The 15305-nt window shown below is 41.3% G+C and overlaps 1 pseudogene across 1 annotated transcript; it reads left to right on the plus strand.

The window, feature by feature from the left end:
- The first annotated feature begins 230 nt into the window (after positions 1–230).
- On the plus strand, positions 231–939 carry LOC309869707 (glyceraldehyde-3-phosphate dehydrogenase pseudogene; annotated as a pseudogene). The gene has a single exon. The product of its transcript is annotated as a glyceraldehyde-3-phosphate dehydrogenase pseudogene (transcript).
- Positions 940–15305: the final 14366 nt, after the last annotated feature.

The following is a 15305-nucleotide window of genomic DNA, read 5'->3' on the forward strand; positions in this document are numbered from 1 at the left end:
GTTGTCATGAATGACAAGATAACTGTTTTTAATCTTATGAAACAGTTTGTCCTTTTTTTGGTCAGTAAGTGGTTGGAAGGACCTAAATTAAGGAAAGTGCACCCTCTGCAGGCTATTTAGTAGAATTTTAAAAGAAAATCAGCCCAGTGGCTCTCTGCTCCTCCTGGTTGGACAGACAGCCACATCTTCGCATCTTCTGGTGCAGAGTCAGCCTCGACCCCGACCCCCGAGACGTGATGGCGAAGGTGCGAGTGAACAGATTTGGGGATTTGGCCATCTTGGGCGCCTGGTCACCAGGACTGCTTTTAACTCTGGCAAAGTGGATATTGTCGCCATCAGTGACCCCTTCATTGACCTCCACTTCATGGTCTACATGTTCCAGTATGATTCCACCCACAGCAAATTCTCTGCAATCAAGGATGAGAACGGAAAACTTGTTATCAATGAAAAGCCCATCTCCATCTTCCAGGATTGAGATCCTGCCAACCTCAAATAGGGCGATGCTGGTGCTGTGTATGTTGTAGAGTGCACTGGGGTCTTCACCACCCTGGAGAAGGCTGGGGCTCACTTGGAGGGTGGGGCCAAGAGGGTCATCATCTCTGCTCCTTCTGCTGATGCCTCCATGTTTGTGATGCACATGAACCATGAGAAGAGTGACAACTGCATCAAGATTGTCAGCAATGCCTCCTGTACCACCAAATGCTTGACCCCTCTGGCCAAGGTCATTCCCAACAGCTTCAGCATCGTGAAGAGACTCATGACCACAGTCCACACCATCACTGCCACCCAGAAGCTGCCCCTCTGGGAACCTGTGGCATGATGGCCAAGGGGCTGACCAGAACATCATCTCTTCTACTGGCTGTAGGCAAGGTCATCCCTGAGCTGAATGGGAAGATCTCTGGCATGGCCTCCCGCGTCCCCAGTCATTGCTCTCAATGATCACTTTGTCAAGCTCATTTCCTGGTATGACAATGAATTTGACTACAGCAACCACGTGGTGGACCTTATGGTCCACATGGCCTCCAAAGACTAAGAGTTCCCTGGACAACAAGTCCCAGCAAGAGCAAGAGGAAGAAGGAAGTCCCCACCTGCTGGGGAGTCCTTGCCTAACTCATCCCCCAACACACTGAGAATCTCCCAACCTCCACAGTTTCCATCCCAGACCCTCTGAAGAAGGGGAAGGGCTTGGGAAGCCCTATCTTGTCCAGTATAATCAGTAAGTATACTGTACCAGAGGGGAAAAAATTGGCACAGTGAAGGAGTCTGTAAAAAAATAATGAATGAATGAATTACATGTCACGTTACTACTTTTACAGTTTTTATCATGAATTCAATAATGATGAAAATAAAGGCAAGAAAACAGGTTTGATAATGAGAAACTAGTGTTACGTCATGCCAACCCTTTCTTCTTTTCTTCTGTCCTGCCCTCTTTCCCTCCTTCCTTCTTTCCTTTCATTTTTTTTCTTTCTTTCACTCTTTGAACCCCTCAGACACACCTTTTATATAAAACCTATGTAAAGACAGAGCCATAAGGTCAAATGCAACTTAGAGATGCATGCTGCTTGTTTCTATACGATGCCTTCATGAGGTTAATATGTCATATATGTTTCAAAGCCCAACTTCACAGACAAGATCAAGACACAGTAAGATCACAAACATTCACCAGCTACAAACTTAATAGAGTGAAGTGCATAACAGTAAGCATCCCTCAACTTAGGAAGGGGTTATCTTCCCAAAGGCCGCTTATTCACTGGTCATTTAGAATTAAAACTCTTTTTCTCATTTGTTCCAGGGCAAGTTTGCAAAAATATAAATACACATTACATTAATAAACCCATCAAACAATAATATAGCAGTATTTTTATGAGAAAAAAAATATAAGGCTCAACTGGGTATCTCAGGAGCCCATCCTCTTTTTCTCCAACAGTATGAGCAGCCTTCCCAGCTTCTGGATTCAGAGATGAAAGGTAATTCTGACACACCCATAGCAGATAGCCCAGCACCAGGAGCTTGTTAGCTTCTTATGTTGCTAAAAAAAGAAGCTCACTCAATGGGACAATCACACCCAAGATTTCCAAACTAAAGAAGAGAAATGAAGGAAATTCTTTGTCTCTGTGACGTCAGAGAAAGCAGAACCACAAAGGGTAGACTGTCTTGCCTTCTTCAACACACACACACACACACACACACACACTCACACGTACCCATGCACAAACACCTTTCTTTGTCTTACTAAAATTCATCCATAAATTGGTCAATTGCAGGCTAAGACTGTCTGTAATGATAATAATAACTGGGCTTCAAGAACCTCAAGAAATATAGCATTAGTGTTAAGGAATATATTTCCTATTAGCATTTTTATTATTTGCAGTGTAATTTATTTTAAAACCAATTTAATTCCACTTAACCTATCAAATAAAACTAGCATGGTTAAATTAAACTTTGCAGGATGTTAAATAACTTAAGAGAAGGAGATGGAAGAACCCAGAAATTATATTTAGTCCTTACACATAAATCAAAATATGATGAAAATGTAGTGCAAGACTGCAAACTTACATACTGTTTATCAAATATAGATCACATATCTTAAAATAAGCAAATGCAGGAAAATGCAACAAAGGGGGATAGCGTTTATTCGTTGCTGTTTCTTATGCTTATATTTAAACTTCTTAATCAAGAATATTTAGGGATGCCTGGGTGGCTCAGTTAGTTAAGCGGCTGCCTTCGGCTCAGGTCATGATCCTGGAGTCCTGGGATCGAGTCCCACATTGGGCTCCTTGCAGGGAGCCTGCTTCTCCCTCTGCCTCTCCTTGCCACTCTGTCTGCCTGTGCTCGCTCTCTCTGACAAATAAATAAATAAAATCTTTAAAAAAAAAAGAATATTTAGAATGGCCTACATTATATGTCTATTTAAGCTTCACTTCACATAAACTCCTGAAAAAAAAATGAACGCATCTATCTTGATCACAGTTATTAGGACAAAAGTGCACATATTTTCACAGCTCTGCTCTCTACTGAGGGCACAGTCTTGAAATTCAGCACTTTGGAGAAATATGGGTGTTATTTAATTGTGGCTTAGAAAAAAAGTGCACAGTGGTTCAGTACAGAAGTTCTTAACCCACTCAATTAACTTAGTAGATTTAAACACAACCAGAACTCTGCTCTTGGGCATCGAAGTTTTGTTTTCAGCGTAATCCTTCCAATAGTCCAGGTTTGATGGAAAGAGATCTATTAATCTGTGTCATAGTATGGTGGTTAGGAAAATTAGCTTTGGAATTAAGCCTGGATAAATCCTTCATGCATCTTAGGAGTCGTGTGGCCAAAGACAGGTATCTTAACCCCTTAGTGCTTTGGCTTCCTGCTCTGGAAACTGGAGTTCATGTTGAATACCTATCATGTGCCAAGCACTGTTCTGAGAGCTGGGAACATAATAATAATGAATATGTAGGATCCAAATGCTCAGGAACTTGACATTCAAATGAGCAGAGACAGAGTTTTTAAATCACTCGACAGGAACATTTTCAGGGAGTGTTAGGTTTTTGATGAAAATAAAGCAGAGCGACGTGAAAGGGTATCAGGACGTACTCTGGACAGGGTGATCAAGCTAACCTTCTCTGCAAGGTGAGATTTCATCCGGGACCTCAGTGACCAGGAGCCGTCTGCGCCAAGGTCTAGAAGAACTGTCCGGACAGAAAGAACCTCTGGTGGAAAAGCTCCAAGGAAGGAGTGAGCTTGGTGTGTTTTAAGAATAAAAGGAAGCAGAGCGAGTGGGAAAGAAGCAGGATGTGAGATAGAAAGAGGAGGCATTACACTGAGCCTTAGGGCCCCTGTTAGAGGGTCTAGTTTTATTACAAGTGCCCTTGGAAGTCATTAGAGGATTTTCATCGGAGCGGTTATTAAAGATTAAATGAGAAAACCTCCGTGAAGAGTTCCACACAGCAAATGCATGGTGCACAGCTCACACTCAACAAGATATGTTGTCATTGTGGCCACATGAACAACACGGACATATAATACTGTAAGGCCCAGGATCTTCATTCATGTAAAAGTCGGGGTTGGAGCACCTGGGTGGCTCAGTCAGCTGAGTGTCTGACTCTTGATTTCGGCTGCGGTCCGATTTCAGGGTTATAGGATCAAGCCCCTCATCGGGCTCCGTGCTCAGCACAGTGTCTGCTTCTCCCTGTCCCTCGGCTCCTCCCCTGCTCGCAGGCTCTCTCTCTCTCTCAAATAAATAAACAAATAAAGTCTTTTTTTTTAGATTTTTATTTATTTATTTATTCAACAGATCACAAGTAGACAGAGAGGCAGGCAGAGAGAGAAGGAAGCAGGCTCCCCACTGAGCAGAGAGCCCGATGCGGGGCTTGATCCCAGGACCCTGAGATCATGACCTGAGCCGAAGGCAGGGGCTTAACCCACTAAGCCACCCAGGCACCCCACAAATAAAGTCTTAAAGCAATAAAATAAAAAGTCAGGGTCAAAGTAATGTAATATTACCTGAGAACAAGGCCTGAATAGAGGATAGGAGTGAGTTGTCAAGCACCATAACACCAAATTCTCATCATTGTGGCCCCTCTTTTGCTCTGTGGTCTTTCTCATGATGATTGTCATCAGTTAAACTGAAGTCGAATCTTGGGCCAGCACTGTTCACTAGCCTTGATTTTTGCCCTCTGGAATGAAATAACAATGTGCCTCTGGCAAAATCAATCTGAAGGAACAAGACTTAATTCCATGGTCACTATGAAATGCCTTAAACCTTCCTTAATTTCTCCCGGAGCATTGCCAGGTAAGTGGACTTTCTATTTCCCAGGGTTAGTATGAATCTTTCCACCCATTTCCCAGAGCTGGTGGGGAGCAAAAACTTCCTGGGCTGGGAATATGGAGAAGTCCATTTCAAGTTGGAACTCACATGGGTGCGCCAAAGATTCCCCCCCACCCCACCCCCGGCCACACTTGATCATCTGTGCCTTCTCTTTCTGTGAGAACACCATATAAAGCCATCCTTACTATGTGGATCATTTCGTTTACTAAATCATGGTTTATTTTTTCCTCAGGATATCACATGCTATTTTGGAGAAGGTTTTCAAAAGGTCTTAAGTGACTTGGCTTGAAACTGGTTTTGTATTAAGGGAAAGAACCGGTGTCCCAGAGTTTCAATCAGCACTTCAATAAACAGGCGACTGACCTCCTGTAGACTTCCCAGAGGTTGCCAACAGTAATAGTTGGCTGTAAGATTTCCAGAGTTCATTTCTTTCTGTTGCTTTTTTACATTTGTCCTACCCTATTTTTAATCAAAACAGGGCTATGACTGAGGATCTTATGGGAAAAGATTGGGAGAGGGCTAGCATACAGTGAGATCTGTTGCCACATCCCATCTAACTCCTGAAATTTCAATGATGTGAACTGCTTGGTTTCTCCATGGAAATAATTGTTTTTAAATATTTTATTTATTATTTATTTATTTGAGAAAGACAGAGAGAGAGCACAAGTGGAGAGAAGGGAGGAAGATGGAGAAGTAGATTCTGCACTAAGAGGGGAGTCTGGTACAGGGCTCAGTCCCAGGACCCCGAGATCATGACCTGAGCCAAAGGCAGATGCTCCACCAACTGAGCCACCCAGGTGCCCCTCTTTGCATAGAAATAATTGAACTACCCCTCTTGTCTTTCACAGGTGTGGTAAAGAATTAGGGTTCTACATAAAAGCCATCACATCTTTTCTTCAAACAACACACTAACTATGTCATTAGCATTTAATACTATTAAACATAGAGACACTTAACTCATGTATCCCCCAGTATTAATTGGGGGAATGAGGTTTCCTCCATAAATGAATTTTCCAGAAAAGTGAAGCTTCCCCCATCAAGGGTCAAAAGATGTTTTCTCATCATTTTTGAGAGAATTTAAATGTATTTAACATCTTCACTCACCACTTAAACAAGATGCAAGTATCATTATTTGTTTTGTCTTTTGTCATCCAAAGATCACCTCAAGAGTAACTCACTGCTGCCTACAGTCAGTTCTCCAAATAGCCACACTTTGTCAGTTCACCAAATAGCCCCACTTTGGCTCCTCTAGTCCTTTACATATCCTTTAAGACTATCAGGCTCTTGGGATGCCTGGGTGGCTCAGTTGGTTAGGCAGCTGCCTTCAGCTCAGGTCATGATCCCAGCGTCCTGGGATCGAGTCCCTCATCGGGTTCCTTGCTCGGCAGGGAGCCTGCTTCTCCCTCTGCCTCTGCCTGCCATTCTATCTGCCTGTGCTCACTCTCTCTCTCTGATAAATAAATAAAATCTTTAAAAAAAAAAAAAAAAAAAGAATATCAGGCTCTTGTCTGCCTGGCTATTATCTATCCTTACTACTGTCAGTAGGTCTGATAGTTAGCTTTTGCATTCTCACACCTGTTCTTATTTACCCTGAGGGAGAAACTAGACCACAGTATAAAGCTTATGGGAATGAGTGGTATTTTTTGACAATAATTCTCAGTCCAAAAGGCTCCAGGTAAGAGCCTAAGAGTCATTTTGTACCTCAAATGAGAAGAAAGTAGTGGGCTTGAGGATGCAGTTTCCTTACTAACATGTTTTCCATTTTCTTTTGTAATTTTTTGGCAAAGCTTGAGAGTCATCTTGAGACAACTGACTGTGTAATACTGCATTTTCTGAACATATTCCTTCTCTGTGTCTCTCATTTATGCATAAATTATCTTACTCGTCTCACAAAGTTAATTTCCAAGTGTTGCTAGCCTGTTTGCCTAAGTTGTCCAAAATCCCTGTATGATGATGTAGCGGGATAAAAAGATCTTCTGGAAGGGGATTTTTGGTAGCCATATCCTTCTTCTTGACCAGGATTCCTGCTGTGACTTAACTTTCACCTCAGTAGTGTGATTTGGCACAGTCAGAACAGTGAATATTTGTGAAGGAACAGAAAATAGTTAAATCAAATAGCAATGAGAAAATAATTTTGCTAGCCAACTACTACATAAATAGACACATGGATCTGTTCTTACTTTTATCTCCCTTAGACTGGCCCTAATGAAAATCCTAGTGGAAATCATTGTAATAAAAATAGCCAAAACATTAAGAATAGGACAAGCAAGCATGACGATGGCTGATAAGCATTTGAACCATCAAGCATCCTTTTTTAATCCAACCACAAAAATAAGTACTGGCTCATGCGCTAAGTACCCAAAAGACATCAGGGACCATCTTATATGAATAAATTAGTGTCTATACCTTAAGGAAAATAATTCTAGAATGATCCTTTAGTTCCCCTTTTTTTTCTCAGAGAGAGAAAAAGAGATCAAGGGAGCACATGACGGCACAGGGGTGGTAGGAGAGCGGCAGAGGAAGAGGCAGAGAGAGAATCCTAAGCAGGATCCACCCCCAGAATGGACCCCGATGCCTGGCTTAGTCTCATGACCTTGAGATCATGACCTAAGCCTAAATCAAGAGTCAGACACTTAACCCTTCCCCTTATTATTTCTAATAGAATCTACATTTAGTAATGTGAGTTCTTAAGTTTGTTTTAAACTTTGGTATTGTTGTACTCATAGTTGGTTGTGTTTCTAGCAAAAACTACAAATTCCTCTCCCTAAATTAGTAAAAAAAAAAAAAAAAATTATTCTGAAGTGAAGTTTCTAAACCCTTGAATCATCCTCAAATCATCTGTAAGTCCATAAACTTATACTTTAAATACATATATGTTTTATCCTATCACATTTCATAAAGGATTTGATGTGGCTTATTAAAAAAAAAAAACAACAAATAAAGTCAATAAAGATTTCTTTTAAGCTGAGATAGTCTGAGCAAAAAAAAAAAAAAAAAAGAAAGAAAGAAAGAACAAGCAAGAAAATAACAAATCAAGTAGTAAGAGTAGTATACAGAAATGGTGCGCCGTTGGCATCTATGGTTGACAGAGCTGCACTATACATTTGGCTCAAAAATTCCAGCCGTTTAAGAAAGAAACACAAAAGGTGTAAGATTCATAGAGGCCATAAAATAAAAACAATGGTGGAATAATGAGATAAGTTTTCCCGACAGGTCACATAAAAAGGAAAAGTAATGAAATGTTTGACATCTACGAAAACAGGCCTAGAGTAGAGACTACATACAGTCCATTACATTTGGCTGTAAAGTAGTTGTAAAGTAGTTGTTGTTTCAAGACAATGGCATGATACCAAAATGCAATGTCAAACTCAATTCTCCACATAACTAGAATTTTGGTGGTCTGGCTTGATCCAACAACAAATTTGTTATCTAAAGGGGAATGAACTGTATGGCACTTGGGGGTTTCTCACAAACATAAATTTTTGCAATTAGGCTCTAATAGGGATAAGGGATGATTAAAAGTTATATTCTCAAACTAGAATTCTAGGGTACAGATATTCTGTGCAGCAAAATAAGCAGGGAAACCTGAAGAACTAACCGAGGTAAACACCCAAGTACCTTTAGAATGGATGGACAGCATGCCCTGCAAAAATTTCTGAATTCACTTAGAAATATAAATAAATGGAAAGGCTACCAAAGCTCGACAAACAAAGAATAGCCACACTAATTTTTTTGCTTGCATCTTTTTTGTACAGATATTACCAGCTATTCACTGTGGCTCAAGAAAAAGAAAAAGAAAAAACCTCAGTAAAACACTGGAGGAAATCTTAATTCAAGTAATACTGCTTTCTAGTGAGCCTTACAAAAGACACATTCATCCTGATATTTTCCCAAGATAACCCGTTGAGTGGAATTGTTGAAAAAAAGCCAGTGAATGTTAGAAAACTCTGACCAGAAAGGGCGATTGAAGTTTGAGTGACTATGGTAGACTGATTGCACTGGGGTCCTCAATTGTCAAACATCCTTGCGTCTATGCTCTCTGATACTGCCCACTCACACTGATTTTGGCCTGGGCCATGTGTCCTACTTCAGCCAGTGGGGTAGTAGCAAATTTGGAAAAGGGCTTCTTCATTTTGTCTTGCTCTCTTGGAACTCTCCATTTCAGTGAGCACCAGAACAGGTAGCCTGCTGGAGGATGAAGCCATGTGAGACACAGCTAAATTGTTCCATTTGAGGCCTCCTAACCTGCTAATTCCCAGCCTGCCCACCAGCTGACTGTCCTTGCCCTAATACAACAAAGCCTGGTCCAAATCAAACAAAGTGCCCAACCAGCCCTATATGTGTGAGAAATGGTAAGTAGTTGTTGTTTCAAGCCACTAAGCTTTGGAATGGTTTGCTATTGATGTTGGGGCCAATTCCACATTAAAACCTGTTAAACCCCTACGGCCTGCCTGGGCCTACTTAGCCATAGTGACTCCATGTTGCCTAGGTAGACATTTTGTTGTTTAATAAATGCCTCAGCAGTTACTGATATCAGTTCCAGGTAACTGTTGCTAAAACACATACCTAAAACAAGGCCATTTTGTTGTTTAATAAACACCTCAGCAGTTACTAAGTAGTATCGGTCTCGGGTAACCATTACTAAAACACACAGGGAGGAGACATCCAATCAGCCAAAGCCACATATGTAGATGTCTGCGGTTGTGCCCTATAAAACTAGCCTGTAAGACCAAGGGGCCGTCGTTCTCTTTGGAGGTGGCCCTGGTTAGTCTGACTTCTAATGCTTGGCATAGAATAAAGCTTTACATAACTTTCACTTTGTCTCAGCCTCGTTCCCCTGGCTGGTCAGTCTAACTTCCAATGCTTGGCATAGAATAAGACTTTGCATAACTTTTACTTTGTCTCAGTCTCATGCCTTTGATAACGGAGGCAACAACTGATAGCTGATACAGCAATCACTAACTACTGCTGTGCCTGAATTTGAGCTACTCTTTTATGTAATATTAGAAAATCAGACCAAGGGTTGGTCAAGTCATTTCTAGAGCTTGGTGATATTAGTAGATAATATTTACTACTTTTACCCTGAATGGGAGTAGGGAGGGATTCCATTAGCTCATCCAAAATTAATATTAAATATTAGGAAATGAGTAAAAAGAAAGGAGGGTTTCAAACATTCCTGTTTTATTCATTTTGAGACAATTGTTCAATTGATCAGAAAACTGTTCTTCCAAACCCAGATCTTCACACAGGTGTTATGATACAACTTCTATATGGGATTCTAGATTGCGTTCAATGTTGTACTGGTTAGTCTATAACTAGTTGCTATCCACAGAACCAAATACTGAGTAAAGATTTTAAAAAAATAAATAAAAAGATGGGAACGCCTTATCTTGTTCTTATCTTACACGGAAGATTTTATCTTACACAGAAGACCTATACTGTAAGGGCCTGATTAGCCAGAGGGAGCCATTTGGTTGTAAACTTAGATTGACCCTGCCCACCCACCCACCGCCCCGCCCAGGAACTTACTTGCAAAGCCCTGATACAAGGGCGTGCAGTAGGGCGTGCATATATTTACTATTGTAAGTTGAAATCCAGTTGGCCACCCGTATTGCCAACGTAGCATGACTATGCAGTTTTCCCTGTGTATTGCAATCTCATTGGCCACCTGTGTATAAGCCAGGCTCAACCACCTCTATAAAAGTTAGTCTGTGAGGCTGGGAAGGGTCATCGCCTCTTTGTAAGAGACGGCCCCTACTGGTCGGTCTGATTCTCAATGCTTGGCATGAAATAAAGCTTTGCTTGACCTTTGCTTTGCATCAGTCTTGCTCCTTTGATCACTGACCCATTATTGGGGGACTCTAATATATACATTTGGCTCAAAAATTCCAGCAGTTTAAGAAAGAAACATGAAAGGTGTAAGATTCATAGAGCCCATAAAATAAAAATAATGGAGGAATGATGAGATGACTTTTCCCGACAAGTCACATAAAAAGGAAAAGTAATGAAATGTTTGACATCCATGAAAACAGGCCTATAGTAGAGACTACATACAGTCCTTATTTATCTCATATGATCTTATCTTCTACAGAAAGATTTCTGTATAAAATATACAGAGAGGAAAAATACTTTACTGTGGAATAGTTTTACCAAAAGCCTGTTCCTTCTATAGAATATTGGCCTGAGAAACCTGGACTTGCAATTTGCGACAAGAAAGTAGCTAAAATATTTTTTTTAAAGAAACAGTAATCTGATAAATCCATAATTAGAAAAGGGCAGAGGATTTATCTTTTTTTAAAAGGTTGGAGAGCAGGATACATTATATACTTTGTCCATCAGAACAAAGTTAGAAAGGCCAATCACCAACAGACCATAAACCATTTTAGTAACAGAAAATCTTCACGAAGGGACTTATTTAATTTGACCTTTTAAATCAGAAAGACTATGAAAGAAAATGTTCTCTGCATACACTAGAAAGAAAGCACTTTATCTCAAATTACAAATTTGAGAAAAGGGGAGTCTCATACTGTTTGCTATTGGGGTGTCGTCAAACATCCTTACCAGATTCATCTCAAAATCTTTCCTCTCAGCTCTATATGCCAGGTCTGGGCCAGCCACAAGAAATTAAGTTTAAAAACAAGACTTTTAAAAATCCGAGTAAAAATTGGATTTGGCAAGATCCTGAATGAGTTCCAAATTTCATTTCCTATGTTAGCTCACAAGGCTGGCCATGAGTGCTTTCAGCTTCCTAAAAATCATACACACAGGAACTTCTCAATCAACATCCCATGTAAAAACAGAAACCACTCAAGTATTACAAGCAGAAAGGCCTTAGTACAAGGAATCAAGATTCTTGAAACATCCGTGATAGGAAGGAGTGGCAAGCTTCCAGGAATAAATCCTGGGTGTCACAGAACTGACCCACGTTGGGAACTATACTTTCTACATGATGGGACAGTTGAGAGTCAAGAAACACCACCAGACAGTGTGAGAGATCAGGAGTACCCCACCACAGCTCTGATGCAGAGAGTCCAAAGACAGGATGCAGAAGCTTTCTCCTGGCCACACATTTTTGGAGTCTAACTATGGAATTGGGATGCCAAAAATGCATCCTGTCTTGACCCTATCTGCTGGAGGACACAACAAGTCCTCACGAAAATCAGCTAGGTCTCCTTACCACCTTCCTTCCACCTCTCACATGAGTGTGTATAACTGCTGGAGACTCATTGATACCTAGGACCATAACCACAAGGGAACCTGGGAAGTACAATTTGGGCTTCCTGGCCTCTGCAACACAGGTCGGCACAAGGGCACTAGTCTCGCATGTCCATCAGAGGAGCTATGGCGGTAACTCCTCTTTTTTCTATAAGAGGGACTGATGAGCACAGTTTCAGCATATCAGCAATCCTTTAGTAAACACAGAAGGGGAACTTGTCTCTCAGGCCCTGAGACAGAGATGTCATCCGTCTCCAGTGATCTGAGGCATTGCCTATGGAATCTAGACATGTCTTGTTCCATTTCCCCTTTCTTATCCTGGTAACCTAACCAGATCAGTCCTGGCTAGGCACAAATCAGCATGGGGCAATTAAGCCAATATTTAAAGTAAGGAAAATGATCCCGTTCATACAGTTAAAATCTCCATTCTCAGAATGGTTAATACTCAGGGAGTGATTAAGGATAACAAATTTCATTTCTTTTTACTTTGCTTTGATCCAGAAAGACTTCAGGGGAGCTGTTCACTAAGCATTGCCTTAGACAGACTGGCTGGACTACTTATCTTATCTTACACGATCTGAAGGTGGGTCACACAAACAGCCCATGTTGGAACAAAAGAGCCATAAGGCATTCCTTACATGAAAGTTACAGATGATCCTGGCCCATGGTCACCATTAAGCGTGCCAGCAATTCTTGCTTAGGCCAAGGCAGTCACAAAGGCTTGTAGTAGCCTTGATTTGAGAATTCAGCAGAACCTGGGGCCTTTTTGTTAGATAGCAATTCATTGAACTGACCGAATGTTCTGTCTTGGGATGTTTAAATATGAAACACACAGAGACCCACCTGAGGGGGACAGGGCAGCTAAGAGACACATAGAGACAAGGAAAGAAGCTGAAGCTAAGATGTAGAGAGAAGAAAAATAGGCCAAGAGTTGAAAGAGGTGAAGAGAAGCAGAAACCATAGAAACAGAGATAAACTTGGGTATAAAAATAATAACTCAGAGCGGCCCCTGGGTGGTTGAGTGGGTTAAGCATCTGCCTTCAGCTCTAGTCATGATCCCAGGGCCCTGGGATCCAGCCCTGCATCAGACTTCCTGCCCAGTGGGGAGCCTGCTTCTCCCTCTCCTTCGGCCACTCTTGCTCTCTCTCAAATAAATAATAAAATTAAATTTAAAAAAAAAAAACAGTAACTCAGAGATACCAACCTGTAGCAGTAGACATGAAAAGTCATCTCACCCTAGGATAGATATGCAATTTCTTACTTTTTTGCAATCCTTAATAATCCACACCCTCTAAAATGATTTCTCTTCCGTGCAACCTCAAGGAGCCTAACTCATGTAATACTGCTCCCAGAGTAGACAGAACTGACCTTTCAAGGTTTGTGCCTTGTTTTACTGTTTAGAATGAGCAGCCTCTGTTTGGAAATGAAGTTGGTGGGAAATTTACCATTCAGCATCTCCTTGGGGGGAGAGGGGTCCCAGAGAAATGGCTCATGGGAAATTAAATCTGTCTTTGGATATTTTGAGGCCAGATGAATGTCTCCATCTGTTCTTTAACAGACCAAGTGCTTAAATGGTTCTTCCTGCTAGGGGACTCATGGAATAAATTTAAGTCCAAAGATGACAGAAATGGGGCCCAACATCCGGAAGACAGTGGGAAGTCTGCTAAAGGCCATATGTGCGTTGAGGTGAATCTCGGCTGATTTATCAGAAAAATTAATCAAGACTAAAAAAGTCCTTGTAAGACTGGAGAATGCTTTGACATTAATGCCTCAAAATTCATAGGTTGAACCCCTCATCCCCAATGTAACTGTATTTGGAGATTGGCCTATGAAGAGGTAGTTAAAGTGAAATGAGGCCCTAAGGGTGGTGTCCTGATACAATACAATCAGTGCCTTCTAAGAAAGTGACATGAGAGGTCTTGCACACAGCAGGATGGCAGTCACCTACAAGCCAAGAAAGAGGCCTCAGAATAAAACAGCATATTTTGTTATGGCAGCCTGAACTGACTAAAAGTCCTTGGTAGCCATCATCTCTGCCTCCTGTAAGTTTGAAAAACAAAGGCATAACTAGCACCTCCTATGGAAGTTTTTCCCTCTAAGAAAAGAGGAAACAAAACCTGGGATTTAAAGCCTCCTTCAGTAAAACGATTAATGTAGCCAGAAGACATATGGCAGGTTTACTTGATATTTTTAAAATAAGGTCTTAAGTTCCCAACTACACCACATGCTAATAGAGGAATTTTATTCCCTGGAAGGGAAACAAGGTCCAGCTGAACAACCAAAAATAGAGAAGATACATATTTGATCAAGGTGTGGGGATTGGTGTCAGCAAGAGGGGCATCTGCCTCTGTCAGCTCAGGGTCAACCCAGCACCCTCTTTTGATTCCAAACATGACCACCATCACCAGCATTTGGATCGATGGAAACGCTCAGACTAAGATACCTTTCCTTTTGCTAAGCTCAAGAGACATTTAATTATCTGGAGAGGATCCCCTTTGATGGTCACCAGGGAAAGTAGTCAGGAGTGAACTGAAACCATCTACACAGGGGAGATGTCTACACAGCTTGATGTCCACATAAGCATGACTTTACTAGTGCAAGTCATCATCAACATAACTATTCCAGAAAACACTGGCACAGGAACATCAAAGCTGCAAATAACTTTACTGTACTTTCAAGGAAGTTCCTGAAAGATCCACCAACTCCTCAATAGAAAGGATCAAATGACAGTTTATGTTTCAAGATTCTTTGAACGCCTTGCCTCAAATCCTCATCTCGCTGTGTTCATCGATTCTATATCGTGATCCTTATTCAAACCGACCCACGCTCCTCATTGCCTGGACTTCAGAAACTCATAAACGTCCTAACTTTGCCATCTTCAAAGTAAGGCGTTACTAAGAGTGTATCAAAGTAGTGTTCCCTTTGCAGTACAATAAACTCAGCTTTGTCTCATTAACATGCTGTCTTGGTGATATTTTAGAAAGCCAATATTCTATAGATTAGGAAATAATCCAGGGTAACAAAAGGCTGTAAGATCTCTAACAACACGGGGCTAGAGAAGTGTTATTTCAGCAGAATGAGGAGGAAGGGTAAGCTTTCAAATGAGGGAAGGGCAAGATGTGCCTCTTTGAGGACCAGGAATCAGTGCTGGAGTGAACCCTCTGAAGATAGCCACAAGGAAAAATTGTGCCAAAAAACTAGGAGAATGGATCTGCATCTATCCATGTAGACTTTGCGTCTGTTCGTGTAGACCACACAGCCAAAGGCAATC

The sequence above is a fragment of the Mustela nivalis genome, assembly GCF_964662115.1.
Source record: "Mustela nivalis genome assembly, chromosome: 1".
NCBI lineage: Eukaryota > Metazoa > Chordata > Mammalia > Carnivora > Mustelidae > Mustela > Mustela nivalis.